Source organism: Meleagris gallopavo, chromosome 3 (assembly GCF_000146605.3).
Source record: "Meleagris gallopavo isolate NT-WF06-2002-E0010 breed Aviagen turkey brand Nicholas breeding stock chromosome 3, Turkey_5.1, whole genome shotgun sequence".
NCBI lineage: Eukaryota > Metazoa > Chordata > Aves > Galliformes > Phasianidae > Meleagris > Meleagris gallopavo.
Window position 1 is genome coordinate 12,871,177 of NC_015013.2, and position 6,387 is coordinate 12,877,563.

Consider the following 6,387-nt stretch of genomic DNA (forward strand, 5'->3'; position numbering starts at 1 on the left):
CTTGCTATTTTTATTTTTTCTTGGTACCTGTAGGATGATAAATTCTCAGTTGTTTACCGGGGTTTCAGAGTATGGTTGCAGAGAGCAATGAATATGGGCTATTGCCCATGAGTGTGTTCATTATCTTGTCCTTTTACTATTGGCCTGATTTTTTTTGTTGGGTTTTTTGGGTTTTTTTTTGTTTGTTTGTTTTCCAGAGGAAAATATTCTGAAACAACCCCCTGCTGCCCAAATATGATACATAGACTGCTTCCCCAGCAGTACTGAAGCTACTTTAGAATTTCATTAGGGAAAATAATAGCATCTGGGCTTGAATTTCAAGTTAGCATCTATTCCTCTTCTGTGATGCTAACTGCAGAAGTAAGAGAACTAAAATACATCAGTGCTTCCCCATGTGTAGCAGGTTCCTTGGTGTGAGATACAGATGAGATGCTCTCAGAGACACAGGCTAGCCTGAGGATTACAGCAACTTGTTGAAAGCTGCTGCAAAGCAGAACACTATTGCTACTTCAGAGTCAGAAGTTGTAATGGCTGCTCCATTCTACTAAGAGAGAAAACTTACAGACATGGTCTCTATGATGGGATTCATCCTTTGAGCTAAATGGTCCAGAAAGAATATCTTTGTCCCTACTTTTTTGGCTCCGTACTTCATCTGTAACTGCAGTAATATTTAAAAAAAACTTAAAAGTGATACTAAACTTCAAATGCTTTGGGTCCTCCAAACAACTCCTGGGAAACCCTCAGTTACAACAGGATCGGCTTAGTTTCCTCTCACATAGACTGCCTGCCAAAATCTTACCTCTGCTTCCAGATCCAGATGAGAGCGGTTCTGGTAGAGTAAGCCCTTCTGGTACGTAACTTGTTCAGGCTCCAGTGGCAGGGGATGAGGGTAGCGATGCTCAGGCCTCACAGCCAGGGCTACATGAAGGCAGAGCTTCCTGAACTAATCTGAAATAGCATACAGATGTCATCAAGGTGAGCTGTCAGGCAGCAGAGTCAGCAGGCAAACAAGACCTTTTGTATTTGCAAAGACTCATGTGTGAACTGTTTCATTCATCTGAGATGAAGTTAAATGGTGATGGCTTATGTTTGAAATATGTCCAAAGTGGTTTACCTGAATGGTATTCATGTCAACAGAGTTTTATCAACTTTAAATTGTTTTTGTTTTATTTGCCTACTCATAAACCATTCCAAGGACTGTTTATGGTTTACTTAAAGCCTGGTGATATTGGGACAAGTTGCATAGCCCTGCTGTTTTTTGCATTTCTTCAATCATCTTAATCTACCACACAGAATCAAGGTCTGCTTGTGTTTGACCAATAGCAACAGGAAAGACCTTTTCTCCACTGTCTGACTTAGACAGGTCTGAGGCTTGCAAACGTCTTGTCTTGCACCTGTTTGCTTTTGCAAAAGACATAGCCTGACAAAGCTAGAGTAACTAATATTACTAGCTCCCCCTTCAGATCTGACATTTTTGAGCCAGTAAACAGTCACCTGTTTACTGCAGGTGACATTACTCAGAAAATTTTAGAAAATTTTCTCTGTTGCCACTGAACCTAGCTCAAGAGCTGTGTTCAAATGCAACATATCTCTTGGAAAAAGGCTGGTCTTGTGCTCTTGATTTGGCCATTTCTGCACATTTCTGCACCATCTTGAAAAGCTGTATTCATCAGGTGTTCATCAGGTTCCTCATCTTCTGAGGAACACAAAAACTTTGACGCGTATTTCCCACTTCCCCGTGCCAATGGCATTTTTTCAGTCTTTTCTGCTTCCTTCCTGTTTTTCAACTTCATATTGGATTGTGTATTTCAGGAAAAGACATCGAAATCTAAAAGATCAGCAACAGTGAAGTGCCCTTTGCCCAGCTGAAAAAAAGCTGTAGGCTCCCATTTATATCTCCTTGCTTTTATTTATTTATTTTTATTTTTTAAATTCAAAGGCTGCTTTAATCCTTTTGGCAATTATGTGAACCTGTGAAGGTGTCTGAAGATACTTTCCTGCTGATCTGAAATCCTCTGCTGAATCACATTCTCCAGGACATATCCATTTTCAGGACACCAGACTCATTTTGTAAGCGTGACCAAGCATTTCTTGATCCTACATGCTCGCATTTTGCATTAGAGAGCATGGTATTAGAAAAGAGGTTCCAGAAGAGATCTTGGTTACTCTACCCAGCTTGTCCTCGTTAATATGAAGCCACAGCTTCATGTTCTACACTACACACTCACAGATTGCACAATTTAGCTTGTTTCTCTGTTAGACTGAATACCTTGGCCAGCATAGGCCTCTGTTACACTAGACCACCAGCTCCAATGTCTCTACAAAATCAAGCTACACTTCGCTGTCACTCTGACTCAGGGAGGAATGAACTTTGGGCTTAATGCCTGTGTGCAGGAGAACTTGTTTACTAGGAGTGGAGACTCTTTCACACGTCATGCATATTTTACAAATACATCACTGTGGAACACAACAGTCTCATGCAATCGCTCCCAACAAGCATCACTCTTCTCTCACTGGCGTGTTTGCATGAGCATTTTAGTTTCAAAGTGTCATTATAAACACATAAGGAAGTTTTGAAACACTTCTCATCACTCAACTTCTGTGCCAAAGAGCAGGTACTCTCAATGGCTTTGACACAGAAACACTGCCAGCTGTAGAAGGGTGGGCCATACCTGTCCGCAGCCACACAGCCACTACAGCCAGGCTGTGACTGCCATCTCACCTCTGGCTCCTGGGCTCTGCAGAGGAGAGCACTCATGGAAACACGACAGTGAAGAAAAATTCAAATTGAAGTTACCCAATCCTGAAGCAAAATTCTCAAATTTTGGAAAATAGTTTAAATATTGGTAATTTTCCCTTCTTGAAATACTCCTTGAGAACTGTCCCATTGTGTTCCGGGAGAAATTAATAGCTTCTCACTGAGGTGGAGGCCATGCACTCCGGTTATGATTATTGCTTCTCTGTGCCAATTGCTATACACAACATATCTCACGCAGCCTCTCCTGTCCTTACAGTGCATCAGTTCACATCATACTTGGACACAGAAGCAAGGTAAAAGGTATTAGAAAAGAGAGAAGAGTTTTCAGGATCTCACAATATTATTTTTTTTTTTAAATAAGCCAATTCTATTATGAAAAAAAAATCCAGATCTAAGTGGTTTTTGTCAATGGTGGGAATTAATAGGGAAGACGAGGAGCTCAGTTTTAGCCAGGTTAAACAATAACTTGCTACTATTTGTGGCTAGCTCCCAGAAGAAATTAACTCGTGGTTAGTTAAATAATAGTTTTATTAAAACAATAATCAGATCAAATAACTGAAATGTATGTGCGGGAAGTCTTTCAAAATACTCAGGTCCTGCAAAAAAAGTTAGATCAAGAAAATGTCTTTTAAACGTCTGATCCCTGAAGTAAATGAAGCTCATAGAAATTGGACGCCTTAAAAAAAGTTTTTAAACCTTAATCCCAACATTCTCTCCTAAGAATAACAGAGTTCTCTACTTTCAGTGTTTTCTCTTTGTGCAGATGTTTTTGTTCCCTTTCTACAGCAGAGAAATAACTTTTTTCTGCTACCACAGCCCTTTTAGTCTTTCATTTCTAAAAAGAGAAATAAATGAAAGATCTAAGCTGTGTGGTTTCACATCCCCCAGTTGAGTTGCTAGTGAAAGAAGCAAGTAACTTACAAGAGGAATGCTGACTGAAGGACAACCAGAACAAGCCTTTAGATAACCCACAAAGCACAGACAACCACAGAAATGCATCTCTGAGACCCACCACAGGTTCAGCTTGACACTTGCCCCACAGTGGGACTTCTCTGTCTCACCATGGAAAATCTAATCTCACCATGAAAAGGGTAGATGCGGCATTGAGGGACATGGTTAGTGGGCATGGTGGTGACAGGTTGGCGGATCCGCTAGATGATCTTAGTGGTCTTTCCCAACCTTAATGATTCTATGATTCACTAACCACCTTTGCATATTCACTTATCTGCAGGCCCCGAAAAGAGCAAGTTCAATCTCAAGTGACTTTAATGTATCTGGACCATGAGACTGGTTGGAGAAAGCCACTCCAGGTCATGACGAGCACTGTCACTGGCTTGGTGACTGCAGAGTCAGGTCTATGGTGAAATCGCTCCAACCAGAATTACCAGCGTTGCTATAAGAAGATTGCAGCGTCTGGTTCAGACTGTGCCTGAAAAGGGCCACATTGCTTCACAGAGTTCAAGGAGAGTGCACAAAGGCAAGGTGCCCACAGGCAGTATTTGTCCCCTAATCTCTGCACTCCCGATCCATGGAAGTAATTGCTTGGTGGATGTTTTGTGACTACTGGAGTTTGAGAAGGCAGCTCCAGGTGCTGAGAGTTGTTTATATAATCCACAGCGCAAATGGATGCTGTCAGCAAAGCAACATGTATTCAAAGAGAGCAGTGACATAAATAAAGCCTGTTTTCCTCAAAACTGAGAATGAGCTTTCTCAAGTGTAAATACATGCACACACTTGTGGCAGATGCCCATCTAAAAGTGCATTGCTGCCACTAACCTGTGCTTGAATCTATCAGTTTACATTACATTCAGATAGTGGTGAACACTGCCTCTTGGGTGGGTGCAAAGCACTTTGGATGAAGGGCAGGTAAAAACTTGCTTTGTCTTGTATCCAAGATACGAGTATTTGCCTGTTGGAGCCCTGCATATTAAGGCCCACGCACTTACCCTGCAACACAACATGGAATTTTAATGAATTCACGGACTCTGAAGGCCCCCACCCAACTCAAACAACTGAAATCCTCTGCATTCCTCTCGACTACATCTACTCTACATCCAATGGCAGCAGATCAGAATGGGAACAAACATGCTAAACAGATAATATGGAAGACTTCTCCAGGTGCCATCTAAACCAATGCTGATAAAGTTGTTTCTCTCTTAAAGCACAAAAGGATCAGAAAATAGCAGTTCTCCCCTCCCATGGGGCATTTTAATAAACTATATTCCGTTGAGGTATTCAGCATCACAAGTCAGGCCTGATTACTTTAATCTTCCTATTTGATAAACCACACTTGCTCAAACACAAAGTGTCTGTGGTGAACAGAATCAATTGCTTATCTAACGGAAAAATCACAAACAGCAGTGAAGTAGAGCTTTGCAGAACCTTGCACAGATTAACCATGCTGCACATCATCTCCATCCAAGGGGGAAGAGGTGTACACGGATGCTAATTGCCAGCACATAGCAAAATCCATTTCTCCAACCAGTTCTGGAAACCCTCAGGTATAAAGCATTGTCTGATCCCTAGAGGGAGGAACTATGCTGCCCAGAGAAAAAGATGGAGGCAGATAGTTTCTATTTCAGTATCTAAAAACGTGATAAAATACCAAAAAGGTAAAACCTAGATACAAAAATCTTACAAATTATCTTGACAGCTACTCCTGGAAAGGAAAACCAAACATCTGCTTTCTGGAAAGAAGAGAGTACAGCAGAGAAGAGTAATAGCATGGCAGCTAAGACAGAGAGAAGGACAGAGTATCCAAACTGAAAGCTGTTCAATCCTTATCTACCTCTAGCTGGAGCCCAAGGTACTTTTCTCCACAGGCAACAGCAGTTATTCTTCTCATGCCAAGATCATCCAAGGGAATTGGTTCAGCAAGTCCCACAGCAGAGAACAGTATTTCAATTAGGATGAGATTTGACATTTCAAAGCAGACTTCTTAGAAATACAACCTGCCAGTGACTGCAGAAATGAGACTTTGGATTAAGAAGCATTGGACAGCTCTATCGTACAAGCAGCTAGGTGAGAAGGACTGCAGTTTCACGGCTAGAAATACTGTGCTTTTATCAGAAGTAGTGATTAGGTTTACTTAGATCATGCTGGATGTACCCTTTTTCCATTTTTTCCCACTTGTTTGTTTGTTTTTGCTTTTATCTATATGGCTGAAGGACCTTTTGCTATTTATTTTAATTTCCTTTGCTGAGTAAAATTCACGACTTCTGCAAATTCTCACTTTGTTCATCATCTCCTGACCTCTCACATGTGGCTATCTATGATGATCTGTACCTTTTTCTACCCCTTATTCAGTCTGATAACTTTTCTTCCATGTATTTCCCTTTGCAACATATATCTGCTCCATTTTTTGCACCTTTTAAAGGGAAGAGACAGCTTCCCTTTAAAATCCAATTCTCTCAAGCACTTCAGGCTCTAGTTAGTTTCCTAAACATATAAAATGCCATCCATCTGGAACTGAGAAGCTTGGCTATAAATCTGCACTTGTTTATCGTTCATTTTAATTGAAACTGAAATCCCTCAAATCCAGGTTATTTTCTACTTTATTATACAACTTAACAGCATCAGATCTAAAACAGTATTACCTTTCTCTTTTTCAGTGACTGAAAGGAACTCCA

General features: G+C 40.8%; 1 long non-coding RNA gene across 3 annotated transcripts in view; it reads right to left on the reverse strand.

Moving 5' to 3' along the window:
* Window positions 1–950, reverse strand: part of LOC104910124 — a 54,505-nt gene extending 53,555 nt beyond the window's left edge. For all 3 annotated transcript variants that reach the window (XR_004159143.1, XR_004159144.1, XR_004159142.1), the window contains exon 1: window positions 800–950. This is a non-coding gene — a long non-coding RNA (uncharacterized LOC104910124). The remainder of the gene's footprint in view (window positions 1–799) is intronic.
* Between the last annotated feature and the right edge of the window lie 5,437 nt (window positions 951–6,387).